The sequence below is a fragment of the Chelonia mydas genome, chromosome 1, assembly GCF_015237465.2.
Source record: "Chelonia mydas isolate rCheMyd1 chromosome 1, rCheMyd1.pri.v2, whole genome shotgun sequence".
NCBI lineage: Eukaryota > Metazoa > Chordata > Testudines > Cheloniidae > Chelonia > Chelonia mydas.
In genome coordinates, this window is record NC_057849.1 from 322,520,167 (window position 1) to 322,533,110 (window position 12,944).

Genomic DNA, 12,944 nt, shown 5'->3' on the forward strand with positions numbered 1-12,944 from the left:
AATACAGAGTGTGGGATCAGTCCTGCTGTCTGTACTAAGGGAAAACATCCAGGCTTTATTTTGATTAGACTGGTTATCTTGTCTGTGCCATGGGCTAGATTGTGGCTTTCAAGCCCCTACCTTGCATGCAGTGGTGGTGAAAAGCACTGCCTTCGGAGGCACACTCTCTCCAGTACTGCTCCTTGAGCATGGTGTGTGTGTGGTGCCCTCTGCACAAGCCCTCGTTGATTTACCAGCCCAGTTCCATGAGCTGGTGGTGCGGAGAGAAGTGGGGCCTTGGCTTGCCCTTTCCCACCCCCTTTTCGTCATGCTGCTCCTAGGCAGATAGGATAGGAACGAGCAGTCCCTGTGCTCAGAGGCTGCTCTTTTGTGTCACTCTTGTGCCACATAACTTGGGGGGGGGGGGGGGAGGAAGAAGGGGATTCACCTGTCCACTGCTGTGTCACCACAATCTAACTCTTTATGCTGGGGTTTCAAATATGCTGACATTAAAATAAAATACCTATATGATCATGGTGTTTACTAATAGAGACAAGGTGGGTGAGGCAATATCTGAAGAAGAGCTCAGTGGAGCTCAAAAGCTTGTCTCTTTCATCAACAGAAGTTGCTCCAATAAAAGATATTTCCTCAGCCACCTCGTCTCTCTCTCATATTCTGGGACCAGCATGGCTACATTAAATCTGCAAACATGATATTTAATGTACTGATTTCTTAACAAACTATAATGTCTTTTTTGTGTGTGTGCTTGTTTTTATCTAACCTTCAAATACAGTACAAATGAAACAGGATCAATAGAAAAACCAATGACTGGCAATATATTAATAAACAGGCATCTGCCTCTCCTTGCTTCTCAACAGCAGAATCTCAAGCATTATTAGAAGGCTGGAACAACTCAGCATAGCAGTTTTCACCTCTGAAGAACACACAAAGCAGCCATCTTTAAAAATGAAGAAGCACAGATGTGGCTCTGTTGATATGTAAAATATTTTAAAAGGTACCTTTCCAATACTAAAGAGTTGTTGGGTTATGGTCTGAAATTCCACAAAATAATAAATAATAATTATTTAATTGTTTGCCTTTGTAGGATAAGATTTTAAAAAGTGATTGATTTGGGGTGATTCAGTTTGTGGATACCTGACATCTTTGATGCTCATTATCTTCTGAAAATCAGGCTCCTTAAAGGTATCTCCAATTGGGCACCAGAAATCAATCATTTTCTGGAAAAGTCATGGCTGTAGTAATTGTCCTTAAACAATCTCAAACTGCACAGGATAAAACAGTAATTCAGTATAATTTAACTTGTTTCTTTTCCCCCTCAAACTATGTAATCCTGCTGGAGCATGGAGCCAGACTACTTAGCAAACTAGAGCAACATTTCATTTTACTGTGTTACATATATTTGTTACGAAAATACTTAGTAAAATTACACCCTATAGTACAAAACCAAGACTTAGCTGACCATGTATTGGTGGGCCACATCTCCAGTAGTGTTTCATAATGGCTGTAACATCAAAGGACTGAGATCTTGCATTGAGGGACCTGGAATGGAGTGGAGGAAAATAAAATTTCACATCAGTTTTATACCAAACACATTTCTTATCCTGGTTATTGGGGCATGTTGCTAATAATAATCATAAAATTGGATTGGAAAACATATATTCATTGTTATTTGTTACTAATGATCTTGACACCCAAAGGAAGTGGATAAACATTCGACTGCATGGGATTTTTTCATATTTTCATTGGTTGCTGTTGTGAGAATATGAGAGAATGCTGGAGATAAAAGGTGCTGTATAAATAAAATGTAATGAGATGCATGAAAAGGAAATTTATAAGGTTAAAAAATCCAACGATTGACAATGTGGTCAAGTTTCTTTATGGACAAGATAAGATATTTGTCTATGACTTTGTTAGTATTAAGCTTATCATTGCAATATGTAGTCATATCAAACCGTCAACTTAGTTTACCAAGTGTCTCAAGAATGTGCCTCCTCAAATATAAAATAATTCATGAGGAAAATATGATTTAAAGTAACATTTTTATAGGAGGACGATTTTTGATTTTTACAAATTGTGAGATAGTAAAACATTATGACCGTGTGTTTATTAAGCTACAGATTCTTAACTTTTTGCTTAGATAGATATGCTAGATTTATTCATAAGCAGAAAATGGATTTTTACTCTAATTGAATCTGAAAAACTAAAGATTCTGCAAAAATGGTCCTAATATGTTCCATGCCCTTTTGGCCTCAAGGCATGATAAAGCAAAGTGTCTGTTTTAGCAAACTGCAATAGACATTAGCTTTGCATAACTATCTGATGTACAAAGACACAGCTCATTTTTGCATGCTAATACTTCCCACTGAGGGGTTGATCTTTTGATGCGCTGGGCCCTTACAACTTTCATGGACTTCAGCAGGAGTTACAGGTACTCAGCATCTCTCAGTACTGTCTAGTACTGTATCACCTAGATCATTTTCCAGACTGAAGCATACCAAAGTTTGCTTCTGTGAGGATGACAGAGACTGGTCTCCTCAAATCTACCGGAATATATGCTACAGCTTCGGTACTTTTATTTGACAGTTCTGACTTTATTAACCTTTTCCAGGTGATGGCTGCTGCAGTGTTAGCATTTGAGCTGTCCTGCAGATGAGATCTTTTCTCTTTTATTTTTCAGTTACAGAATCATGTTGAATATCACACCTTTTGGTCATACATCCAGAACTCATTGAGACACTGTCAAGATTTAATCTACCCTAACATGTTCTTAACTTGCCCCTAAAATCTATCCTTCATAACTCAGACTTCATATAAGATGGCTGATTCTTTCCTGGGTGACTCACCACTACCAAGCCCATATGCAGGGTCCCAACATTAATGGGCGTTACCAGATGGTACTATTACAAAGAATGATACAAGTTCTGGAAATAGAAGCAGTTAGCTCTGGAAGTAAATGTTTATAGGCAGCTGTGATGCACTTATCTTACACGCTGAGCACATTGCCAGTAAGTCTGTTCTGCCTAAGAGTTTCTCTGGCTGAAAAACATTTTCTTAGATGTAGCAGCAGCCTAAAGTTATACTCACACAAGCAAACACATTATATAGTGCCAAAACATGACAGAACACATATTTACATTTCATACCACCCTTCAGCTCAGACTGTATCTTATGTTTCACTAGAGAGAGTTGGAACTCCTAGCCTACAAGACTAGGAACTCAACAGCAGTGGTGGGACCAAATGAAATGTTTCCACAACTTTCTATCTTGTACCAGCTTCATGGCTTTGTTCATCTTTAAACCTTATTGTTCTATGGCATTCTTCGCTGTGTCTATCCAACACAAGGACTCCTCGTTGTTTTTGCTGATACAGATTAACACGGCTACCACTCTGAAACCTGTGTCTATCCAACACATCCTCAGTCATCCTCTATTCCTAGTTCTATGCTCTCTGGAATGTATTGCCATGTATGGTGTCCTTTTTGAGTCCATTTGTGACACATACCCTAACAATCACAATCATCTTTCTTGAATCTTCTGTAATAGTATTATTTTTTGCCCATGCCATTTTGCTTATTTCTTAATTTTTTATTTTCTGCAGTCTTGAAACTCTCACTGCTTCTCTTAGCCAGTTCATTTCTGCCGTCAACATCTTTTGTTCAAAGGCTTTCTTCATACACCAACATTTCAACGTCTATAGTAGTATTGGCATGTCAGTTGTCTTATATATGACAATTTTTCGTTTCATTGAAATTTCTTTAGCCTTCCAGAGCTTGTAGAGTTTTCCAAATGCAGTAGCGGATGGTCTGATTCTTCTTTTAATGTCACCTTCAAAATTCCAATTCTTCAATGGCAGGCTTCCAAAGTACACACATTTTTCCACTTGTTCTAGTTGTCTTATTCTTTGTCTTCAAGTTTGATCTTTATGTCTTTCTCTTGTCTTCTAAGTGCCATAATTTTTGTGTTCTCCATACTGATCTTCAGCCTGAATTTCTGCTTTCCCAGTCTACCTTGTTAGTTATTCTCTATAAATCCTCCTTGGTCAATGCTGTGAGGTCAGTATCATCTGCAAATCTAAGGCTATGCACTGTCCTACCACATACCATGACTCCTGCCATTTCATCTCTCATGCTATCAGCATTATTGCTTCCAGTACCAACCTGAATAAGTCTGGTGATAGCATGAATATTTTTCTTACTCCTACGGTCCTCCTGAACCACTCCATCAGCTTCTTGTCCATTCTTGCCATACTCATCAACTTGCTGTAGATGTTTTCTATAAACTTGATCAATTTTTCAGGGATGCCATACGTTCTGATAACTTTCCATAACTTTTTGTGCCACAAGCTATCAAAAGCCTGTTTGAAATCTATACAGTTGTTGTAACAGGTTTGGTTATGTTCTATGTACTTCTCTGATATCTGTCTTATCACAAATAACTGATCCATTGTACTTCACCCTGGCCTGTTCCTCTCCAAACAGCACTTTCACATACCTCTTCCTTCTCTTCTGCAATGTCTTCGCTGTGACGCTGGCAGACCAAGTGCCAGGTCTTGCGTAGGTCCCTAACCTCATTGACCACTGACAAATGCATAGCTGGAAACCAGTCTGGTTCACCTATCTGTTAGCCTTGTTAAAACAGATGTTAAGTTAATAAGAATGTGTGTTTAGTGTTTAGACTTGATGAAATGCTTGTAGGATGCTGTATGTTTTGATTTCATATCATCTGTAGCCCATGGCATAAAGTTTTATTGAATGTTTGCATTGTAAACCCCTGTAATTGTGTAACTCACCAAACAGGAAAGAAGCAGTAATTAGTGTAAAGTGCTGGTCCTGCACACCAGAAGGCACACTGAAAGCAAATAAGCCATAGTGAAATATCAAAAGACAAAGACTTTGTTGAATGCCCTCCACCCCACACCCATTAAGAGGAGACAGGCACCAACACTTGTTCCATCAGTTTGAACTCTGGGGGAAAGGAATAAAAATGCCTGACCAGAAGGAACTGGATCACTGTGCTGGTTGGAATTTGTAGAGGGCAATATTTCTAAGCATAAGCAAGGGATCCCAAAACTGCTTAGATTGGTTTGGCCTAAAGGACATATAGAGTTTGCACATTACATCAGCTTCAATTATTTTTTGAATCTTAAGACTGTCTCATTTGTGTGTGTATGTTTACCTGCTTTAACCTTGTAAATAGCTTTCATTTCTTTTTCCTAATTAATAAATCTTTTGTTAGCTTTTTATTGGATTGGTTACAAGCATTGTCTTTGGTGAGAGATCTAAGGTACTATTGACCTGGGGTTAGTGACCGGTCCTTTGGAACTGGGAGTAACCTGAATATTGTTGTGATTTTTGATGTAAGGGACTGTCTATCACAAAGGCAAGCTTGACTAAGTGACAAGATAGATTGGAGCACCCAAGGGGACTGTCTCTCACTCAATGTTCTTAAAAACCTCCAATGGTGGAGATCCCACAACCGTAATTTGTTCCAGTGCTTAACTACCCTGACAGGAAGTTTTTCCTAATGTCCAACCTAAACCTCCCTTGTTGCAATTTAAGCCCATTACTTCTTGTCCTGTCCTCAGTGGCCAAGGAAAACAATCTATCACCTTCCTCTTTATAATAACCTTTTATGTACTTGAAGACTGAGCAAGGATGGAACACTGCCTGCTGCCAGAAGTAACCAGCAGCCAGGTTCCTTCCTGTAAAGGAGAAGTTTCCTGCTCCCGTTGTAGTGCTACTGCAGTCCTCTGAGCTGGATTGCTTCCTCAGCCCTTGGAAGTCTCCATATGAATGTTTTCAATGAATTTCTCCTATATACGGATGCTCCCCAAATCCCTAGTCTAGTCAGCTCCTCCTGTAGGTCTCCCACTTGCCTCCTGAGATATTCTACCAGTAGGTACCTCTCACGCTAGATGGTCCCTCCAGCCTTGCTTTTTATGACAGGAAAGTGCAGGCTACAGTCTGCAAATCTACACTAGGACCTGGGCATCCATGGTCAAGTTTTCTGTCTGGATGCAGGTGTAGGTGGAGGAGACAGGAGCAATATTGGTATTGCCAATGGCAACATGGCCTTTCTGAACCATGCTGATTTTATTCTTTCTCCCTCCTGCAAACTCCCTCTCAAACACTTCTGTTTGCAGCCCCCTGTTCATTAGCTCCCCTTGGCCATTTAGGGAATGTCTACTCTACAAACTTAAGTTGACCTAGGTTAGGTTGACTTTACTACAATGGTTCGTGTCCACACTACTGTCCTTCTGTTGGTTTTGCATGTCCTCACCAAAAGCGCTTCCACCGACTTAAGAGGGGCAGTGTGATAGCCCAGGCTATCAGCTCAGCATGCAGCTCCCCACCAGCAGCCCAGCTGCCCATTGCTCCTGCCCATGTAAGTTCCCTACTACACCGACATCATAACTCCACCTCCACGAGAGGTGTAGGGCTGATGTTGGTGAAGTTAGGGTGACGCAGTGTCCATGCAGACACTAAACATTACTTACATTGGCATTTAGCTGTCATTCTTGTCAATTTCACAGCTCCAGTTTTCCCTCTGAGGAACGTGGAGCCGAGAGCCGGGGGAGTCAGCTGTGTTCCCAATGGGGAGAGTGGAGCTGAGGGCCCAGGCAGCTGGTATTCTCCCAGTGAGGAGTAGGGAGTGGAGAGCGCTGGGGGCAGCCATGTTCCTGGCAGGAAGCGTAGAGCTTAGAGCCTGGGGTAGGGTTGCCAACTTTCTAATGGCACAAAACTGAACATTCTTGCTCCACCCCCTGCCCAGAGGTCCCGCCCCTGCCCCACCCCTTCTCCAAGGCCCTGTCCCTTCTCACTCCATCCCCCCTCCCTCTGTTGCTCACTCTCCCCCACCCTCACTCACTCACTAATTTTCACTGGGCTGGGGCAGGGAGTCAGGGTGGAGGAGGAGGTGAGGGCTCCGGCTGGGGGTGTGGGCTCTGGGGTGGGGCCAGAAATGAAGGGTTCAAGGTGTGGGAGGGAGCTCCGGGTTGTGAGAGGGGGCTCTGGGTTGATGCAGGGGGTTGGGGCACGGGAGGGGGTGAGGGCTCTGGCTGATGTTCCGGGCTCTGGGGTGGGGCTAGGGATGAGACGTTTGGGGTGCAGGAGGGGGCTCCAGTCTAGGGGGTGGGGCTGAGGGGTTTGGAGTGTGTGAGGGGACTGTGGGCTGAGAGGGGAGTAAGAAGGGTACAGGCTCCAGGCTCAGGGTGCGGGCTCTGGGGTGGGGCCAGAAATGAGGGGTTCAGGGTGTGGGAGGGGGATCCGGCCTGGGGTCGAGGGGTTTGGAGTGCAGGGGGGGTTCTGATCTGGGGCAGGGGGTTGGGATGCAGAAGGGGGTGCGGGGTGCTGGGGGAAGACTCTGGGATGGAGTTTGGGTGTGGGGGGGGGCTCAGGGCTGGGGCAGAGGGTTGGGGGGCAGGAGGGGGTGAGAGGTATGGGCTCCAGGCAGCACTTACCTCGGGTGGCTTCCCAGAAGTAGCGACAAGTTCTTCAGCTCCTAGGCAGTGGGGCAGCCAGGGGGTTCTGCGCACTGCCCCATCTTCAGGCACTGCCCCCGCAGCTCCGATTGGCTGCGGTTCCCGGCATGTGGACAGCACATGGAGTCCCCCTGGCCTCCCCATTCCTAGGAGCCGAGAGACATGACGCCGCTTCTGGGGAGCCACGCGGAGCCAGGGGGGGAGCTTGCCAGCCGGACTTTTAACGGCCCGGTCAGCAGTGCTGACCAGAGCCACCAGGGTCACTTTTTGACGGGATGTTCCGGTTGAAAACCGGACACCTGGCAACCCTAGCCTGGGCAGCTGCCATACTCCTGGTGGGGAGCCGAGAGCCTGGAGGGAAGCCATGTTCTTGGCAGGGAATATGGAGCTGAGAGGCCGGGCAGCTGCCATACTCCCAGCGGCGAGCCGAGAGCCCAGGTGGCAGTCATTTTCCTGGTGCAGAGCTGCAGAGAGCTGAGAGCCCTGGCTCTCAGTTCCCCACACTGTCCCTCTTAAGTCAGTGGAAGTGCTCCTGGTGAGAGGGGTATAGACATGGGTACACCACTGACAGAAGGAGGATAGTGTGAACATGAAAAACCTGAAGTAATTACTGTGGTGGCTGTAAATTGACCTAACAGAGGTCGACTTACGCTTGTAGTGTAGACATGCCCTCAAATTCTGGATGGTGACCTCAGTTTCAAACTTCCTTTTTAAAAGGGCTTTTTCCTTCTTCTTTTCCCCCTACCCTCTTCCTGCCATGGTGATTTATGGTTATTCAGGGTGTGGAAATTCTAGCCAGGATGTCCTAGTGTCTTCCCATTAACTCTAATGGCCCATCATTTGTCTTTTCCTGGGTTATACAATGCTAGGTGCATGAAAATAGTCTCCACTGGTTGGGGACAGAGCCCCTCCCTCCCTGAATGCTCACTGCCCCACTCTGAGGTGAAGGCAAAGCTGCCCCACAGATTATAAGCACAGTTTTCTATATACACAAATAATAAATTCATATTCTCAGTCTGTATACATATCTCATAATGACCATTCAGTTTAACATTACCAGCTTTCACAAAAGATATTACTTGACATATTTTTATACCGCAACAACATTATATACAATCAGTTGATTCAACTGCTTACTCTTTGGGGTTCAAATTCCCAGTTCTCCTGTTGGAGTGTCTGGACCCATTGTCACAATGGGTCATTTGTAGTCCTACATGACCATGTGACGTACGTACATGGACACGCACACACATGGACGCACACACGTGGACTCTGTAATGTTTGGCATTTATTCCTTGTTTGAATCTCAAAAATCCCAGCTCACGGAAGCTGTGGGTTTGTTTGTTATAAAAGTCTTGGTGAAAGCTGACATCGTAAAAAATATGAACAGTTTTTGCATATTGGCATCTGAATTATACTGGTGTATAGCAGCTTTCCAGTCAGCAGTTCCCTTTTGAATGATAATATTTTGATCAAGCTTTATTCAATATCATGACTTGATTCATAAATAAGTTACATGGATGTTACACAATTTTGTCTTTGATCTTTTCAGAGTGATTCAAAGCCTGCAGTGTGCCTTGATCCAAATAAATAAATAAAACAGAGGTATAAGGAGAATGCATACTGACATGTACGCAGGTTTTGGTAGAGTTCATAGTTTCACAGAGAAATCAAGTATGGTATTCTTAAAGTAGAAAACCATCCCTGGACAAATGCCCTATATTGAAAATTGATTTTTTTTATTTACAGTTGAGTGAATCCTTCTTGATAAATAGCAACAAGCACATTTCTTTAAACTCCCAAGTAGCAACAAAATGTCAGAAGAAAATGACGTGTGGTGACTTGTGTGGTGAAAGACATAATTCAAATGGTTTCTGCTGAGCCCCTTAGGGCTGGAGCAAGTGTAACTGATTTAGTTAAGGGCGCAAGAGGCAGCCCACTATCATCCCCAGTTTTAATGGAAGACTTCTTTTTTGTTTGTCTCTTAACAGCCAAGGACTACTTTGTGCCTCCATTCTCCATCTGTAAAACTGTGATAATTCTTCCCTCATATAATAATATGGTGATAACCCTCCTGAGAAGCAGTGAAGTATCATGGGGAATCAAATTTATAATCCTCGAAGACTCTGGTGATGAAAGGGAACCACATAAGCACCTAGATAGTTTATCAACAATCTTAGTCTTGCTATCAGTCTGGGCTTCATTCTCAGCAGAAAGCAATTCAGTCAGTGCTCACTATTACAAAAGCTGTCAGTGTCTAGTATCTTTGAATCCTATTAGCTTTGTCATCAACCTCTGAAGTTAAACAGCAGTTCTGTTGTGGTCCCAGAAACAGTAGAATCCTGGAAACCATCTTTTGATACATTGCAAAAAGAAATTATAAATGGGAATCATCATCCAATGGGAGTGTTTCCAGTGGGGTCCTATAGAGATTTGTTCTTCATCCAATGCTATTCAATATTTTTATCAATGATCTGGAAAAAAATATGTACAATTTTCAGATAACAAAAAAATTGGTGAATTGGTAAATGATGATGGGGATGGGAAAGGTAGGCACACTTGAAAACTGCATTTTAATACAGCCAAATGCAAGGACATACATACATCTATTATCTAAGAATAAAATATGTAGGGGGAGGAGGTGGAGAGGAAGGATGCAGTGGGTAGTGGGGGCCTCGCAGGGGAAGGGGGGTGGAGGAGAGGAGGGATGCAGTGGGGGGCCTCACAGCAGAGAGAGTGGAGGAGAGGATGGATTCAGCCAGAGGCAGGCAGTAGGAGCCTGGGGGGAAGGGGGAGAGCAGGGATGGGAGTGCAGGTGGGGTCACCACAGCCCAGGCGTCTGCTCTCTGAAAGGCGGTGGGTAGGTGGCTGTGCCACAGGGAAGGCTTAGCCTCCCCTGGCCTATTATACCCACCACCTATGTTTATGAGAATTTGTTGAGGGAAAATGTTTTCTTCCTGTTGCTGTTGGGAACAATAGAACAAGTCCCCGAGTCTTGCAAAGGATTGTGTAGCAGCCTTTCTTGTTGTTTCTGCCCGTTAACACCACAGGAGCACTCTGTGCCTCCATTTTTTACTTCTATAGAAAAAAGCAGGTCTTTATCCTATTGCAGATTTCTGGTTCAAAATGATCCACAGAAACAGAGCACAGTATTTCCCTTCCCCTTTCAGTATCTTCAAGCTCTTAGATTTCAACATCTTAGATTTTATATTTCAAAGCAATCAAACAGAAAGTCACCCAGAATCCAATTTGCCAATAACCACTTTTAGTACAAAGTGCTCTTGTGTGGGCTAGAGACAGCTCTCTAATTCTTGACCCAGGTACCCGTGGTGAGAAACTGAGAATGGAAGGTGTGGTTAGATTATTTTGAGCCATTACATGAGACGCTAACACAGATGCTAAAATCTGTGCCAACACAGATGCTAAAATCTCTTGCAGCTGTAAAAGTCTTGAACTTCATCACCTTGTCAGACAGCATCTAACTCAGTTCCTCTAGAAAACGTTCCCATTTTGGGGAGTCTCTAGATTAACTGGATGTACATAGTGGATTCGAGCACCAAGGGTTTCACATGAACCTCATGTCCAGTGCGTCCATGCAGGCTGTAGGGTTGCCAACTTTCTAATTGCAGAAAACCGAACACCCTTGCCACGCCCCTTCCCTGAGGCTCTGCCCCAGCCCTTCTCTGAGGCCCTGCCCCCTGCTAACTCCATCCCTCCGTCCCTCCATCACTCGCTTTCCCCATCCTCACTCACTAGCTCATTTTCACTGGGCTGGGGCAGGGGGGTTGGGGTGCAGGAAGGGGTGAGGGCTCCAGCTGGGGGTGCGGGCTCTGGGGTGGGTCCAGGGATGAAGGGGTTCGGGTGCAGGAGGGGGCTCCAGGCTGCGGCTGAGGGGTTTGGAATATGGGAGTGGGCTCTGGACTGGGGCAGTGGGTTGGGATGTAGGTGGGGTATGGGTTCTGGGCTGGAGGTGTGGGCTTCAGGGTGGGGCCAGAAATGAAGGGTTCAGGTTGTGGGAGGGGGCTCTGAGCTGGGGCAAGGGGTTGGGGTGCAGGAGGGGGTGGGGGCTCCAGGAGGAAATTTGGGTGCGGGAAGGGGTGAGGGGTGCAGGCTCTGGGCAGCACTTACCTCAGGTGGCTCCTGGAAGTGGCAGCATGTCTGGCTTCTAGGCGGAGACGCAGCCAGGGAGGCTCCGCGTGCTGCCCCAACCCACAGGTGCTGCTCCTGCAGCTCCCATTGGCCGCAGTTCCTGGCCAATGGGAGCTGCAGAGCTTGCACTCAGGGGCAGAGCGCGGAGCCCCCGTGACCTCCCTTCCCTCTAGGAGCTGGACATGTCGCCATTTCCGGGAGCTGCGCAGAGCCAGGCAGGGGAGCCTGCCAGCCCCACTGCACCGCAACTCATAGGCACTGACTCTGTGGGTGCTCCAGGGCACACTCAGGGGAGGAGGCAGGGAAGAGGCAGGGCCGGGGCGGGGATTTGGGGAAGGGGTTGGAATTGGGGTGGGGCAGGGGCAGAGTCGGGGCGAGGCTGGGGGCAGAGGGGGGTCGAGCACCCTCCGGCGCCAGCAGAAGTCGGAGCCTATGCCGCAACTGGACTTTTAATGGCCCAGTCAGCACTGCTGACTGGAGCCGCCAGGGTCTCTTTTCTACCAGTGTTCTGGTCGAAAACCGGACACCTGGCAACCATAGCAGGCTGGACATATCTCAAAACAAAATGGAGTTTACCACTGATGTAACAGCAAGATCTTCTGGGCTCAAATCAGGAATGAAATTCTTCAGAGTACATAAGAAATCTAGTCCCTTTTACAGGAAGCAAAAGATCTGGCTTTTTCATTGTTGCTGCAATGTCTGTAATGCCTTAAAATATGTTTGAAAATACTTGCATTTGATTTGCCTCCAGAATTACAGTTTGAAAACTTAATAAAAGCATCAACTCAAGGCAGCAAGGTGAAAATAATCCTTGGGTCATTGCTGCTGTGTAAAAGTTTACCAACCTGTTTTTCAATTTTGCATTGATCGAATTAAATTTTTCTGTTTTACTAGAACAGTCACTTGCTGAGATTTCTTGGTTGTTTTTCTTTCCTTTCTAGTATATACTTTTCATTTAAAAAGCACCTGCCTCATTCTATCTTTCTGAAATCCAGATATTTGAATAATTTCTCTTTCAAAGACGCTTGTCCTAGTCAAAGTGATATTACATAACCTTTTCTACATCTGTTAGCTTCAATACTGCTTACTTTCAGTTGTTTCAGAGAAAGCTGATGTGATATATTTTCAATCTCCCTCAGACCAATATTTTAAGCAAGTGGTGTTGTCTAATAATTGTGTATCATATGCACACGCACACACACACACACACTTCTTGCTCGAGGAGCCAGATGTAGGACATACAGGTTGTAATGGGAGAAGGTTGTTCATTAGTTGGTGTGTGCTAACAATTAAAAACAAAAACCCAAAATATTTC